This window comes from Anolis carolinensis, unplaced genomic scaffold, assembly GCF_035594765.1.
Source record: "Anolis carolinensis isolate JA03-04 unplaced genomic scaffold, rAnoCar3.1.pri scaffold_12, whole genome shotgun sequence".
Lineage (NCBI taxonomy): Eukaryota > Metazoa > Chordata > Lepidosauria > Squamata > Dactyloidae > Anolis > Anolis carolinensis.
In genome coordinates this window covers 22,247,815-22,266,154 of record NW_026943823.1, presented here as the reverse complement: position 1 = coordinate 22,266,154, position 18,340 = coordinate 22,247,815, and positions in this window count along the sequence as shown.

Sequence of the window (18,340 nt, the reverse complement as noted above, 5' to 3'; positions counted from 1 at the left end):
AATAATAATAATAATAATACATCACACAGTCCTAGACACTTGGGAAGTGTTCGACTTGTGATTTTGTGAAACGAAATCCAGCATATCTATCTTGTTTGCTGTGTCATAATAATAATAATAATAATAATAATAATAATAATAATAATACATCACACAGTCCTAGACACTTGGGAAGTGTTCGACTTGTGATTTTGTGAAACGAAATCCAGCATATCTATCTTTTTTGCTGTGTCATATAATAATAATAATAATAATAATAATAATAATACATCACACAGTCCTAGACACTTGGGAAGTGTTCGATTTGTGATTTTTTGATACGAAATCCAGCATGTCTATCTTTTTTGCTGTGTCATATAATAATAATAATAATAATAATAATAATAATAATAATAATAATTGGAAGAGAAGAAGAGAACCCTTGGGTCGTTTAGCCCAACCCCCTTCTGCCTTTGTGCCGTGGGGGCCGGATAAATGGCTTCAATGGGCCGCATGTGGCCCCCGGGCCTTAGTTTGGGGACCCCTGGTCCACATGCTTGTGGATTTCAATGGCTTCTCTGTGTAGTCTGGTTGTGAGAGTGGTTGAGCATTTCTGTGTTCTCAGATAATATTCTGTGTCCAGGTTGGTTCCTCAAGGGCTCTGCTATGGCTGACTTCTCTGGTTTAATCAGCCTACAATGCCTTCCAGGTGCTTTGAATGTGATTTTCCTGCTTCTTAGCAGCAGGTTGGACTGGATGGCCCATGAGGTAGGTCTCTTTCAATTCTATGGTTCTATGTTCCTTGATTCATGTCTGGGCAATGCTGCTGCATTTGTTGGTTTCTCTGTAGCCTTGTCCACAGCTGCATGGTCTATGGTAGACTCCTGCAGAGGTGAGAGGATTCCTTTTGTCCTTTGCTGAACGTAACATTTGATTTTCTTTGTGGGTTTGTAGATAGTTGCTTGACTCATTACTGTTCAGGTCCTCTTTCCGTATCTCTGTCAATGTTTGCTTCAATTTACTGTATATACTCGAGTATAAGCCTAGTTTTTCAGCCCTTTCTTTTAAGACTGAAAAAGCCCCCCCCCCCCTCGGCTTATACTCGGGTGAGGGTCCTGGTTGGCTTATATTTGGGTCAGCTTATACCCGAGAATATATGGTACATTTATTATTTTCCTCTATTATTATTGGTATTATTACATTTATTATTTTACTCTATTATTATTGGTATTATTACATTTATTATTTTACTCTATTATTATTGGCATTATTATGTTTATTATTTTTCTGTATTATTATTGGTATTATTACATTTATTATTTTACTCTATTATTATTGGCATTATTATGTTTATTATTTTTCTGTATTATTATTGGTATTATTACATTTATTATTTTTCTCTATTATTATTGGTATTATTAGTTTATTATTTTACTCTATTATTATTGGTATTATTACATTTATTATTTTTCTCTATTATTGGTATTATTACATTTATTATTTTTCTCTATTATTATTGGTATTATTACATTTATTATTTTACTCTATTATTATTGGTATTATTACATTTATTATTTTACTCTATTATTATTGGCATTATTATGTTTATTATTTTTCTGTATTATTATTGGTATTATTACATTTATTATTTTTCTCTATTATTATTGGTATTATTAGTTTATTATTTTACTCTATTATTATTGGTATTATTACATTTATTATTTTACTCTATTATTATTGGTATTATTACATTTATTATTTTTCTCTATTATTATTGGTATTATTACATTTATTATTTTTCTCTATTATTGGTATTATTACATTTATTATTTTTCTCTATTATTATTGGTATTATTACATTTATTATTTTTCTCTATTATTATTGGTATTATTACATTTATTATTTTACTCTGATATTATTACGTTTATTATTCTACTCTATTTATTATTACATGTATTATTTTACTCTACTATTATTAAAAGGATACCTAAGCACATTGACATTGAAGAAGATGAGAATCATGATTTGATCAGAGCTGGACAGTCTTATCTTAAATTAAAGCTTGATGTAAATATTCAAAAACATTTAACCTACTGATGCCTTGATTAATGTAATTTTATTGGTTTCTATTTTTATTTCTGAAGTTTACCATCCTCGGCTTATACTGGAGTCAATGTTTTCCCAGTTTTTTTGTGGTAAAATTAGGTGCCTCGGCTTATATTTGGGTCGGCTTATACTCGAGTATATACGGTAATGTAATTTTATTGGTATCTCGGCTTATACTGGAGTCAATGATTTCCCAGTTTTTTTGTGGTAAAATTAAATGCCTCGGGTTATATTTGGGTTGGCTTATATTCAAGTATATATGGTAATTCTATAGTGCAGATGAGTTTAAAGTGCCAAAGTCGTTTGCATGCAATTAAATCCCTGGAATGACCATATTTTCCCCAAATGCCTTTCGATCTCATGTTTCCAGGGCCTGAAACTTGGGTGAAGATTATTGGTTTGTAAAGGAGCGCTAAAGGCTCTCATTCTCGTGGAACAAAGGGAAGAGTGTCCTAGTAAATGTAAAGTTTTTCCCCAGATGTTAACTCTGGGGGTTGGTGCATATCTCCATTTCTAAGCCGAAGAGCCGGTGTTGTCCGTAGACACCTCCAAGGTCATGTGGCTGACATGACTGCATGAAGCGCCGTTACCTTCCCGCTGGAGCAGTACCTATTGATCTACTCACATTTGCATGATTTTGAACTGCTAGGTTGGCAGGAGCTGGGGATGATGATGATGATGATGATGATGATAATAATAATAAGGTAAAGGTTGTCATGTGATGTCAAGTCCAGTCGTGTCTGACTCTGGAGGTTGGTGCTCATCTCCATTTCTAAGCCAAAGAGCCGGTTTTGTCTGTAGACACCTCCAAGGTCATGTGGCTGACATGACTGCATGGAGCGCCGTTACCTTCCCGCTGGAGCAGTACCTATTGATCTACTCACATTTGCATGATTTTGAACTGCTAGGTTGGCAGGAGCTGGGGATGATGATGATGATGATGATGATGATGATGATAATAATAATAATAATAATAAGGTAAAGGTTGTCATGTGATGTCAAGTCCAGTCGTGTCTGACTCTGGAGGTTGGTGCTCATCTCCATTTCTAAGCCAAAGAGCCGGCGTTGTCCGTAGACACCTCCTAGGTCATGTGACCATTTGCATGATTGTAAGGAGTGCCGTTACCTTCCCGACGGAGCAGTACCTATTGATCTACTCACATTTGCATGCTTTCGAACTGCTAGGTTGGCAGAAGCTGTGGCTAACAGCGGGAGCTCACCCCGCTCCTGAGATTCGAACCGGCGACCTATTGGTTAGCAAGTTCAGCAGCTCAGCGGTTTAACCTGCTGTGCCACCGGGGGCTCCAGCGTGTCCTAATCTGCAACAAATTGGACGTCGAATGTGTACAAAGAAAATAGTTGTAAAGATATTAGCAGGGCTGTGAGTAATGATTATGGAGGATGCGGTTACCTGACTCAACTCCAAGCTTAATGCATCTCGGCTTTTGTGGTTTTATAACACAGCAGAGAAATGCCTCTTGGGATCATATGAAAACCTAAAGACTTGTATGCATTTGGTTCAGTGTGCCAATTCTCATTATTATCACGTCATAATATACCGTATATACTAGAGTATAAGCCGACCCGAATATAAGCCGAGGCACCTAATTTTACCACAAAAAAACCTGGGAAAACATTGACTCCAGTATAAGCCGAGATACCAATAAAATTACATTAATTGAGGCATCAGTAGTTTAAATATTTTTGAATCTTTACATCAAACTGTAATTTAAGATATGACTGTTCAACTCTGATTAAATCATTATTTTCATCATCTTCAGTGTAAATGTGCTTATGTATCCTTTTAAAACAATAGAGTGAAATAATGTAATAATAAAAATAATTGCGATAAAATAATACATGTAATAATAAATAGAGTAAAATAATAAAATTTATTATAATAATAAAAATAGAGTAAAATAAATGTAAAAGTAACAACAATAATAGAGTAAAATAAATGTAATAATAATACATAAAGTACAGTAATAAGTGTAATAATAATATTAAATAGAGTAAAATAATAAATGTATTAATAATAATAGAGTGGAATAATAAATAATACATGTAATAATAGAGTAAAATAATAAATGTATTAATAATAATAAAAAGAGTAAAATAAATGTAAAAGTAACAACAATAATAGAGTAAAATAAATGTAATAATAATAATAATAAGTGTAATAATAATATTAAATAGAGTAAAATAATAAATGTATTAATAATAATAGAGTGAAATAATAAATAATACATATAATAGAGTAAAATAATAAATGTATTAATAATAATAAAAATAGAGTAAAATAAATGTAAAAGTAACAACAATAATAGAGTAAAATAAATGTAATAATAATAATAATAATAAGTGTAATAATAATATTAAATAGAGTAAAATAATAAATGTATTAATAATAATAGAGTGAAATAATAAATAATACATGTAATAATAGAGTAAAATAATAAATGTATTAATAATAATAATAGAGTAAAATAAATGTAAAAGTAACAACAATAATAGAGTAAAATACATGTAATAATAATACATAAAGTACAGTAATAAGTGTAATAATAATATTAAATAGAGTAAAATAATACATGTATTAATAACAATAGAGTGAAATAATACATGTGATAATAATAAATGCAGTAAAATAATAAATGTATTAATAATAATAAAAAGAGTAAAATAAATGTAATAGTAACAATAATAGAGTAAAATAAAAAATGTAATCGTAATAATTAATAGAGTAAGATAATAAATGTAACAATACCAATAATAGTGAAAAATAATAAATATACCATATATAAGCCGACCTGAATATAAGCCAACCAGGACCCTCACCCGAGTATAAGCCGAGGAGGTTTTTTTTAGTTCTAAAAAAGGGCTGAAAAACTAGGCTTATACTCGAGTATATACCGTAATACATCGGTTGCTGTCACATAACAATAAATAATATAATAGGTTGTTTGAATAAAGAAATGCTATAAAATTAGCCACAAATAGGTTGCATTAGTCACAGGAGTTTTGTGCCAAGTTTGGTCCAGAGATAGCTACAGATCTTATAAAACTGCAACTCCCAGGATCCCAGGGCACTGAGCCATGGAAATTAAAGTGTGGCCAAATCGCTTGAATTCTAGATTAACTATCTTTTCCGTGAGGCTAAATGCAAAGACAGCAATTCCTTCCGAAGCTGCATTTCTTTCATTTTAATGCGAAAGATCTTAGCGAAGCAACTGAAACGAGGGAGGGAGGCGTGTGTTCATTTCCCTTGAGGAGGAATGAATCAAGTTTTTCCTCCTAGGATTTGTTTACCGCAGTGAGTAAGTTTTATTTTTAAACTGGCTGGCCTGCCGTGCAAATATTAGCCTGGTACAGAGCCGGGCTGTTTCTCGGCTGATTTAAAACCTGGATTTTCCAGGCAGAGAAACAAGAGAGGACTAGACTTGCTTGGATACTGCAAGTCTCCTATCTTTCTCCTTCCTTCCTTCCTTTGTAAGAGGGAGGAAGAAAAATCATGTTTAACTTTTTTTAATTGTTATTAACTTTTGAGAAAAAGTTACAGTTATATAAACATACTAGCTATGGATTGTGTCCTGCTACATAGTAGAAAGGGTTGGGCTGGATGGCCCTTAGGGGTCTCTCCAAACTCTTGTGCCTGTCCCCTGGGCTGAGTGCGTTGCTAGGAGACCAAGTGGGTGGAGCTTAGCCCTCTAATTGGCTGCAATTGGATAAAACAATTATTCCTCTCCCTCTAATTAGGACTTTATATTTCTTTTCTTTTTGTTGTATCAACCTAGAGCTGTGGATGATGGGTTGTGTTGTCAAATTTCGAGGTTGGGGGGCCTGTAGTTTTGTTGTTTTGTCCGCTGCCCTGATGCCATCATTCTTTTATATATCTTACTAGCTGTGCCCGGCCACGCGTTGCTGTGGCAAAGTATGGTGGTATGGGAAATAAAGTATTGAGGAATTGGTGGTAGTTAAGGGAAAGGGTCCCCTGGGCTGAGTGGGTTGCTAGGAGACCAAGTGATCAGAGCTTAGCCTTCTAACTGGAAGCAATTGGATAAAAACAATTATTCCTCTCCCTCTAATTAGGACTTTATTTTTCTTTTCTTTTTGTTGTATCAACCTAGAGGCATGGATGAGGGGTTGTGTTGTCAATTTTCGAGGTTGTGAGGTGTTTACTTTTGTTGTTTTGTCCACTGCCGTGATACCATCACTCTTTTATATATATTATTATTATTTATTTACAGTATATAGATTCTATACATTTCCCTCTCTTTTATTTACATTCACCCCTTCTCCAGAGCCATTTCTTCTTCTGAAATCCTTCCTTGCTTAGTTTTTCTAATATACCTCACAACCTCTGAGGATGCCTGCCATAGATGTGGGCGAAACATCAGGAGAGAATGCTTCTAGAACACACAACTACCCAACCAAGGCTGTCTCAGTTCCAGAACCGGGCCTGAAACTTCTATGGCAAGGAAATCTAAGCTCAGGATGCCTCTACATTGTAGGATTAATATACGAGGGTTGAATGAAAAGTAATGCCTCCGCCTTCGTAACTCCTCAACAGATGGCAGTCCTGGTCTGCGGCAGGTCCTGGCTTGTTCAGCAGACTCTCTACAGTTGGAGGCATTACTTTTCATTCAACCCTCATAGTTTTGCAGCATTTTAACTTCCCCATGGCTCAGTGTTATAGAATCGAGTTTGGCTAGGTCTTTTGTCTTCCCTGCCAGTGCCTCACCAAACTACAACTCCTAGGATTCCATCACATTGAGCCATGGCAGTGAAAGTGGTGCCAAACTGCAGTGTAGACTCAGATAATGCAGTTCAAAGCAGATAATGTGGATTGTCTGCTTCGATAATCTGGATTATATGGCAGCGTAGAAGGGGCCTCATCTTCTTGGGGGGAAAAACAATGGAAGGAAGCTGCCTGCAAACAATGGAGAATCAAGGAATCAAAGCAAAATCAAAATCCAGCTCTCCATAGGAACACATTGTGCCGATATATACTGTATATACTTGAGTATAAGCCTAGTTTTTCAGCCCTTTTTTTAAGACTGAAAAAGCCCCCCCTCGGCTTATACTCGGGTGAGGGTCCTGGTTGGCTTATATTTGGGTCAGCTTATACTCGAGACTATATGGTACATTTATTATTTTTCTCTATTATTATTGGTATTTATTATTTTTCTCTATTATTGTTGCTACTATTACATTTATTTTGCTCTATTTTTATTATTATTAATAATACATTTATTACTTCACTCTGATCTTATTATTATTATTATTGCATTTATTATTTTACTCTATTATTATTACATGTATTATTTTCCTGTATTTATTATTATTATTATTGTTATTATTACATTTATTATTTTACTCTATAATTATTAAAAGGATACATAAGCACTTTATATTGAAGAAGATGAGAATAATGATTGGATTAGAGTTGGACAGTCTTATCTTAAATCTGAGCTTTATGTAAATATTCAAAAACTTTGAACCTACTTACTTCACTCTGATATTATTATTGTTATTGCATTTATTATTTTACTCTATTTATTATTACATGTATCATTTTCCTGTATTTATTATTATTATTATTATTATTACATGTGTTATTTTACTCTATTATTAATAAAAGGATACATAAGCACATTTATATTGAAGAAGATGAGAATAATGATTTGATCAGAGTTGGACAGTCTTATCTTAAATCTGAGCTTTATGTAAATATTCAAAAACTTTGAACCTACTGATGCCTCAATTAATGTAATTTTATTGGTACCGTAGAGTCTCACTTATCCAACATGAACGGGCCGGCAGAATGTTGGATAAGCGAATATGTTGGATAATAAGGAGGCATTAAGGAAAAGCCTATTAAACATCAAATTAGGTTATGATTTTACAAATGAAGGACCAAAACATCATGTTAGACAACAAATTTGGCAGAAAAAGTAGTTCAATACGCAGTAATGCTATGTAGTAATTACTGTATTTATGAATTTAGCACCAAAATATCACGATATATTGAAAACATTGACTACAAAAATGCGTTGGATAATCCAGAACGTTGGATAAGTGAGACTCTACTGTATCTGTTTTTATTTCTGAAATTTACCACCCTCGGCTTATACTGGAGTCAATGTTTTCCCAGGTTTTTTTGTGGTAAAATTAGTTGCCTTGGCTTATATTCGGGTCGGCTTATACTCGAGTATATACGGTATGTGTTCAATTAAGAGAGAAAAGGAGGTTTGCGTGAGGAAGTGAAAAAAGACTCTAAAAACACAGCTGTTCCTTCCTTCAGAGGGAAGTCACACCTGCGAAAGGAAAATAAATCCAAAACGGATGAAGCCTTAAGTTTAGATCATGATACTCATAAGGCCAATGAAAGGTAGGGACTGAAAGAATATCCCAAAACACGCAGCTCTGAAATCATGTCCCATCCTATTGCATGAGGTCTCAAAAAACAAAACAAACTTTTCTCATTTGTGTCCCATCTTGATTCATATTTCCTGAAGTAGTATAGAAGACATGTTTGCCCCAAATGGGAAAAGCACAATGGATGTGTGGGCCCCGTTCGGTCATTGTCCTTGGCTTGGAAGCCAAAAATATATAATCCTACTTGATGATATATGCAGGCATTTCCCCTTCTAATTTCAGAGTTTCCTTTTTGTTGTTATATGCCCCACACTCTGCAAAGGAAGAGACTCTGCCGGTGTGGGTTTCCAAACACATAGACTTTTTAAAAAACACATTTTCCAAGGTGCCGGAAGTATCTCCCATTGGATGGCTTTGGATAGGTGCTTAGCCAACTAGATGCACATGTGCAGATTGTCGCACCTCAGCCTTGACTCACCTTGCTCTAACACACAAACTCCACAGCAGGTTTGAGTCTGTTTAGTTTATTAAAGATAGATAGTAAAAAGCAAAAGTAAAGCATCAAAAATTAGTTAAAAATATAGTCTTGAGATATAAGTACAGAGCTTATCTATATATATAAAAGGGTAATGAAATTTCGGCCTAGGACCAAACAACAAAACTACACATCCCAGAAACACTAAACTTGGCAGCACAACCCCTCATCCATGCCTCTACGTTCATACAACAAAAAGCTCCAGCTACTCCAGAAAACGGCCAGGCTTTGAGACTGCAAGGCTATTCACTGCTATTCCATAAGGATTCCTATAAGCCACAGCAACATGTGGCCGGGCAAAGCTAGTAAGGAATAAACAACATACAAAGAGAGCATGGCAAATTCCAAGAAACATGGATACATGGGCTGCAATATACTGTATATACTCGAGTATAAGCTTAGTTTTTCAGCCCTTTTTTAAAAACTGAAAAAGCCCCCCTCGGCTTATACTCAGGTCAGGGTCCTGGTTGGCTTATATTCAGGTCAGCTTATACTCGAGAATATATGGTACATTTATTATTTTTCTCTATTATTATTGGTATTATTACATTTATTATTTTTCTCTATTATTATTGGTATTATTACATTTATTATTTTTCTGTATTATTATTGGTATTATTACATTTATTATTTTTCTCTATTATTATTGGTATTATTACATTTATTATTTTTCTCTATTATTCTTGCTACTATTACATTTACTATTACTCAAGTCTAAATGTAGTTAGATAGATGATAGAGTTAGATTGAGGGAATCCTTTCCCTGCTTCCAAAGCATGCCTAGACAGGCTTTACTGTGTTTCACTCTCTCCTGTTTACGTCACATCCCTTACTTTGAAGTTAGTAGAAATGTGAATCTTTAGGGACACTAACTTCCCATTGGTCAGAATGTCTTTTATGGCCCCAATAAACTGGACCATGAGGTTGGAACCATTTTGGTTCTCTCTTCTCCTTTTGTTCTTCTAGCTAACAACACATCTCGCCATCCCTTCTGGCAAGATGTAACTATTTAGATGTTTGTTATTTTTCCTTAGAAACCAGTCTAGAGTAGACTAGACAGCTCCCAAGCCTTTCTAGCTACAATGGAGTTCTTTTTACCGGAATAAATACTTTTCTGAACTTTTACTGAGACTGCAATCGATTGCCATCCTAAGTTGAAAGGCTTCTCTTGCTCGCCCCGTGTAAGTAACTGTTGCATTTGAAAGCTTTTGCTTTTGCTACTCTGCCTCATTTTGGTGGAATCTCCCCCAGAGAGGGTTAAATTGAGTCTAACCGCTGAAATTACCACAACAGTCCCTTGCTCCTTCACCACGCTTGGTCCCGGCAGCACTGGGGCCCAGCCTGGTGAAGGAGTGAGCGAGCGAGCAAGCGAGGGAGGTCCTTTGCCGCCCACCTTCACTCACCTGCCCTCCGTCCCTCGCTCACTCACCTGGCTGGGTTCCGGCAGCACCAGGACCCGGCGGGGTGAGTGAGTGAGAGTGAGAGAGCAAGCGAGGAAGGACATTTGCTGTCAGATAATATGGAGTGTTGGATAAGCGGAAATCGGATGAGCGGGACTCTACTGTAATAGAAGTCATTTTCAGTTTCTTGACTCCTTTTGTTATCTGTTTGGAGGAATCATGAGCCTTCGCTGGCTCAGTGTCTTAAAGTGCTGAGCTGCTGAACTTGCGGACCGAAAGGTCCCAGGTTCAAATCCGGGGAGCGGAGTGAGTGCCCGCTGTTAAGCTCTGGCTTCTGCCAACCTAGCAGTTAGAAAACATGCAAATGTGAGTAGATCAATAGGTACCGCTCTGGCGGGAAGGTAATGGCGCTCCATGCAGTCATGCCTATGGCCACATGACCTTGGAGGTGTCTATGGACAACGCCGACTCTTCGGCTTAGAAATGGAGATGAGCACCCACACCCAGAGTTGGACACAACTGGACTAATAATAATAATAATAATAATAATAATTTTATTTTTGTATCCCGCCTCCATCTCCCCAAAGGGACTCGGAGCGGCTTACATGGGGACAGGCCCAGCTGGCATAGCATCTCTCATTGAGAACAGTCCACTACCCAAGGTGGAAAAGATGGAAATGGAGTAATGAGGCAATGTTTTAATTGCATGACCAATGACAAGAAAAGACTGCAAAGAATGCAGCGGACAGCGCCTTCGGACGCATGGGAATAAAAGTTTGAATGCATGGTCTGTAACCTTGCTGTGCTTTGCTCACCTACGATTTACAAGTAAATAAAGCAGGTCGGTGTGCATATATTGGTCCACATGCAAGAAGACCTAAAGGTATGTCTGCAGAAGTACTATAAGAAAAAAACTATGCGAAAAACTGGGTTCTCAAGGGCTTGAACCAACAAGTGCCCACCAACGGAACAACAACAATGTATCAAATGTCATCAAACACTGCACTGTGCACAACAAATGAACACAAACTTCAGACAAACGGCCACAAATGACAACCAAACTGGAATCTCCTTGTTTCTAAAGATATTTCGTATTGTTGACTGCACCAAGCTTTATTTCCCGCTGCACATTGATTTCCCCGCTGCATCAAATGACTGCAATCCTGCTGAGTAGTCACAACTGGAGCAAACCCATTGAACGAAGAGTCCACATGTTGCCTAAACTCTTTGATTCAATGGCTGCGTTCTGCTTTGGATCGACGACAACGTGTCCGGTGGCACATTGGGATAAGGCTTCCTTTGGACTCCAGAAGGATCTTCTGTCCTTTTCCAGGCAGATTGAGACCATGGTGTAGTGATGGCATGATTGTTTTCCCACTCTGGTATCCCCCTCCCCTTCATTTCCGCCAGTAGTAATTCCACATGGAGCGGGAGGAAGCAGAAAACAAACAAAATCCTGCCAACAAAAGGAGCAAGGAAAAAATAACCCTTTCAAATGGCTGGGCAGGAACAATAGGGCCAGAGACGGGCCCTTTGGGGAAAGATCTGGGCTGAATGCGAGAGAAAAGCGCCCGCGGTCAGCAGCTCCAGGACTGGAGATAACAGGCTGGACGCTTTTGTGGGCCAGGAAGCGGATCGTGATCCCCTGAATTGCTTCTACATGAGGTAGTGAGTTTGACTGGGTTGAATTGATTTGCACATTTGTTTTCAGAGTGTTGCTTCTTATTTACTGTTCTGATTTTTGAGTATTTTTTAATACTGGTAGCCAGATTTTGTTCATTTTCACGGTTTCCTCCTTTCTGTTGAATCATAGAATCATAGAATCATAGAATCGTAGAGTTGGAAGAGACCACATGGGCCATCCAGTCCAACCCCATTCTGCCAAGAAGCAGGAAATCGCATTCAAAGCACCCCCGACAGATGGCCATCCAGCCTCTGCTTAAAAGCCTCCAAAGAAGGAGCCTCCAACACAGTCCGCGGCAGAGAGTTCCACTGCCGAACAGCCCTTCTCACCGTGAGGAAGTTCTTCCTGATGTTCAAGTGGAATCTCCTTTCCTGTAGTTTGAAGCCCTTGTTCCCTTGTGTCCTAGTCTGCAGGGCAGCAGAAAACAAGCTTGCTCCCTCCTCCCTAGGACTTCCCTTCACGTATTTGTACATGGCTCTCATGTCTCCTCTCAGCCTTCTCTTCTGCAGGCTAAACATGCCCAGCTCTTTAAGCCGCTCCTCATAGGGCTTGTTCTCCAGACCCTTAATCATTTTAGTCACCCTCCTCTGGACGCTTTCCAGCTTGTCAACATCTCCCTTCAATTGCAGTGCCCAGAATTGGACCCAGTGTGATTCCAGGTGTGGTCTGACCAAGGCAGAATAGAATAAGGGGGAGCAGGACTTCCCTGGATCTAGACGCTATTCCCCTCTTGATGCAGGACAGAATCCCGTTGGCTTTTTTAGCAGCCGCATCACATTCCTGGCTCATGTTCACCTTCCTCCCCACGAGGACTCCAAGGTCTTTTTCGCACACACTGCTGTCAAGCCAGGCATCGTCCCCCATTCTGTATCTTTGATTTCCATTTTTTCTGCCGAAGTGAAGTATCTTGCATTTGTCCCTGTTGAACTTCATTTTGTTAGTTTTGGCCCATCTCTCTAGTCTGTCAAGATCGTTTTGAATTCTGCTCCTGTCTTCTGGAGTGTTGGCTCTCCCTCCCAGTTTTGTGTCGTCTGCAAACTTGATGATCGTGCCTTCTAACTGAAGTTGTCCACATGCTTGTGGATTTCAGTGGCTCCTCTGTGTAGTCTGACATGATAGTTGTTAGAATGGTCCAGCATTTCTGTGTTCTCAAATAATATCCTGTGTCCAGGTTGGTTCATCAAGTGCTCTGCTATGGCTGACTTCTCTGGTTGAGTGAGTCTGCAGTGCCTTTCATGTTCTTTGACTCGTGTTTGGGCAATGTTGCATTTGGTGGACTTTCTGTAGGCTTGTCCACAGCTGCATGGGATACGGTAGACTCCTGCAGAGGTGAAAGGATCCCTCTTGTCCTTTGCTGACCGTAGCATTTGTTGGATTTTCTTTGTGGGCCTGTAGATAGTTTGTAGGCTGTGCTTCTTCATCAGTTTGCCTATGCCAGTGATGGCCAATCTCTGACACGCGTGTCAGCACTGACACGCCTAGCCATTTTTGCTGACACACTGCGACATGCAGATTGATTGGATGACTATGTCTTTTGTGGCCAAATTTGGTGTCATTTGGTCCAGTGGTTTTGTTGTTTACTCCATGGGAATTATGTGTGTGTGTGTATATAATATCATTCTATTATTAGTCTATTATTATTGTAGTATATTATCATATTATTACTATTATATTATTCATTATTAATGACTACATTGAAACTAGAATAGAGAGAAATCAGCGTAGAAACTACAAGAGGTACCATAGATTGTTGTACATGGAAATGATGGTAGTAAATAGTTTTTGATTTATTGAATACAGTTATATATTACAATTATATATGTTTGTTGTTTAAACTATACATATTGCGAAATTATGTTTTTTTTCTTGAAGTGACACACCACCCAAGTCATGTTAGGTTTTTTGATGAATTTTGACACACCAAATGCAAAAGGTTGCCCATCATTGGCCTAGGCAGTCTATGCCTATGGTAAGAACACCTTTCCTCTGGGTGGATCTTTGTCTTTAATCTCCTTTAATTAATGAAATCTTCTTTAATCAATGCTAATTATGGTGATTAACTACAACATTCACACTGGCCTCCAATTGACAAAAAGTTCTCCTCTCACCCTGGACTTTCCACAGATATATATTAACCTTCCTTGCTTAGCTTCTCCAGACCTCACAACCTCTGAGGATGCCTGCCATAGATGTGGGCGAAACGTCAGGAGAGAATGCTTCTAGAACATGGCCATACAGCCCGGAAAACATACAACAACCCTGTGATTAACTACAACATTCACACTGGCCTCCAACCGACAAAGAGTTGTTCTCTCACCCTGGACTTTCCATATATATATATATAATATAAATATAAATATAAATATAAATATAAATATAAATATAAATATAAATATAAATAAATAAGCTGTGCCCGGCCACGTGTTGCTGTGGCGTTGTCTGGTGATGTTGGTGAGAAATTGTTGAGGTAGTGGTGGTATTGAATGTCTGTTGTATGGTTGTCTTTATGTTTAGTATGCACACTGAAGTGGATTATATGACTCAAGATAATCCAGTTCAAAGCAGATAATATAAGATTCTAAATGGGTTATATAGCTGTGTGGAAGGGCCTTGAGTCTACACTGCCATATAATCCAGTTAAAATCTGATAATCTGTGGAAGAGGCCTAAGTGAGGCCTAAGTCTGCCTGTCCCCTGGGCTGAGGAGGTTGCTAGGAGACCAAGTGGGTGGAGCTTAGCCTTCAAACTGGCAGCAATCGGATAAAAACTATTATTCCTCTCCCTGTAATTAGGACTTTATTTTTCTTTTCTTTTTGTTTTATCAACCTAGAGCCGTGAATGATGGGTTGTGTTGTCAAATTTCAAGGTTGGGGGGCCTGTAGTTTTGTTGTTTTGTCCGCTGCCCTGATGCCATCACTCATATATATATATATATATATATATATATATATATATATATATATCTTCCTTGCTTAGTTTCTCCATACCTCACAACCTCTGAGGATGCCTGCCATAGATGTGGGTGAAACGTCAGGAGAGAATGCTTCTAGAACATGGCCATACAGCCCGGAAAACATACAACAACCCCAATATTTCCAACTGATGGAGTAGAATAAAGTGCCTCGAATATGTTAATAGTCACTAGAACGGGAGGTAATATTCATTCTCCAAAGGCCTGGTGGAAAGGCCAAGTTTTTAAGTGAAGTTTGGTGTTGGAACCAAGGGAGACCAAATGCCCAGTGTGTGCGGTTCCAATCGTTGCCTCCCTTCACTTATTTTGAGATTGAGATAGTATGGAAGTGGTATTTGACCCCAATAAAGATACATAATATGGAGAAGAGCTGTTCAGAAAAACGTTGGAGGGGTTGTCAAGAAAGGGGAACATATATTCATATGTGGTGGGAATGTGAGTATGTACAGAGTTTTTGGGGAAAGGTCATAGTAGAAATAGAGAGTATCATGAAGGAAAAAATCAATATAAACCCAGCGACTATACTATTATCAATTTATGACACAGATGAATGGAAAGTAAAAGGAAAGAATTTGGTAACAATGTTGCTAACGGCTGCAAGGTTATTAATTGCAAGAATTTGGAAATTAAAATAGAAGACTGGTACAAGGAAATTTGGAAATTAGCAATAAATGATCAATTAACATGCAATTTAAATGTCAAAAAAGTCCTAAGGAAGAAAAATGATTTTGAAAGTATATGGAAGAAATTTATTGAAGAAACATTTGTCAGAGTAATTACGCAGCGCAGCAGCAGTTGGATGGAGTCAGTGGACAGCAGAACAGAACTGAACTGATTACAAGTGTGTAATGCATACACACTTGTGTCTGGACACTCCCCAGTTCCAGCCACACATCAAGGTCATCACAGCTTCTTAGTAATTAACTCTTTCCAGACTATAGTACACTCTGGATGATGCAATCCGTATGCAATACAGGGAAGACACAAATTGCATTTAAACACTACCAATACACAAATCCCACATTAAAAACATTAAGGAGAGAAGATGGGAATCAACCCCCAGCAGAAGAAAGGAGGTTCTGGTTGGACTATAAAGAAATGGACTCCGGTGATGGGGAGCACAACGGGTAGAACATTGGGGGAAGGAAAGGAGTTAATTATATGAATTGTAAAGATTTCTCTTTTCTTTGTAACAAGATGAATAGTAATGTAATAAAAATATTCAAAAAAAGAAAAGAAAAAGAGATTCTCCTTCCTGTGGCTCTCGTTTCCCATTGACCTTTTACCAAGAAGGGAGAGAAATCCAAGCATCCCGCTTGGTTTAAATGCAGGGATGAATCTGCCCCATGAAAAAGGCTCTTCCTAGGAAAACTGGTTCGACAAAGTCATGGAAATAAGGAATATGGACAAATTGACTTACCTGATGAGGCAGAGTAACGGAAAAGGAATTAAAAAGACGGACTGGAGAATGGTTGACAACTACTTAAAAGAGGGAAATAAAGCAAGATGCAGTGTTGTAGATAGATACCCTGTTTCCCCGAAAATAAGACATCCCCAAAAAATAAGACCTAGCAGAGGTTTTGCTGAATTGCTAAATATAAGGCCTCCCCTGAAAGTAAGACCTAGCAAAGGTTTTGTTTGGAAGCAGGCCCGGTGCCCGCCAAACAAAACACCAGAACTTGCAGGATCGGTAAATGTACATACCAGTTGTACATGGAAATAATGGTAATAATATATTAAAATGTTATATTATTTATATTTATACAGTAGTAACAAGACATTCTTGACAGAAGTCATAGTTTGTCTGGTTTGGTTATGTTGGTTTGTGATGACAACTACTGTACAGTATATAATAAATGTTCATTTTTTTGTTCAACAATAAATGTGAATTCTTCTTCATGGAAAAATAAGACATCTCCTAAAAATAAGACCTAGCACATCTTTGGGAGCAAAAAATAATATAAGACACTGTCTTATTTTCGGGGAAACACGGTAGAGGAAACTGTAATCGCTATATAAAAATTAAGATATACGAATAATAATAAGACTTGGAGGAAAGAAAGAAGAATGGAAGTCAACAAATATATATGTTTTATTTTTATTTTTACTATTTTTCCCCCCCCTATTCTCGCTGTTTACTTTTTCTCTCTTCTTTACTTTCATGTATATTATGTTCTCACACCTTCGCTGTAAAGTTTCGAAAATCACAATAAAAATTAAAAAAAAAAGGCTCTTCCTGCCCCTATAGAGCACGGCATCTGTTTCCTCCCATTTGGAGAAGCCGTATAGAGGGGCGGAAAGGCTGCCTTATATTTGGTGTCTTTCCTTCCCGGCGCATACATGCGCTGGGTCTGAAGAACGTCTGGAGCAGAGAGGTTTTCCTTCAGGGTTGTTTGTTCGGCGCTTTCTCTCTCGCTTCCTGGAGAGGAACGGATGCGGCCACGCTGAAGCCGGGGTGGAATTTCCTTTCCTTCTTCAGGAAAACACATTGTGCGGAGCCTCATCCGATGCTCTTTCCCCCACACCGTCCCATGCGCCGCTGGCTCCCGTTCTGCAGTCAAGGAGAGGAAGGGACTTCTTTGCATGTAAGAAAACACTTGCCTTCCCCACCATTTTATGCACATTTTATGCAAGAGAATAAAAAAAAAATCCTGGCAAGAAGTCCATAAAGAAATGGAAAATATACTCCAAATAAAAATTTGTTGTCGAAGGCTTTCATGACCGGGATCACAGGGTCGTTATATGTCTTTCGGGCTGTGTGGCCATGTTCCAGAAGCATTCTCTCCAGACGTTTCGCCCACATCTATGGCAGGCATCCTCGGAGGTTGTGAAGTATGGATAAACTAAGTAAGGAAAGGAAAGAATATACAGTAGAGCAGGGGTCCCCAAACTAAGGCCCGGGGGCCGGATGCGGCCCTCCGAGGTCATTTACCTGGCCCCCGCACTCAGTTTTATAATATATTGTATATACATATAATATTGATAATAATATTATAATGTAGTACAATATAACACTAATAATAATACCATATAATATTAATTATATATTCTATATTACATATAATATTACTAATAATATTACAGTATAGTGGTATAGTTCAATATAGTAATATGTAATGCTAATATTGTGCTATGCTAGTAATATAATATATTGTATGTACATATAATATTGATAATAATATTATAATGTAGTACAATATAACACTAATAATAATAATACCATATAATATTAATTATATATTCTATATTACATATAATATTACTAATAATATTACAGTATAGTGGTA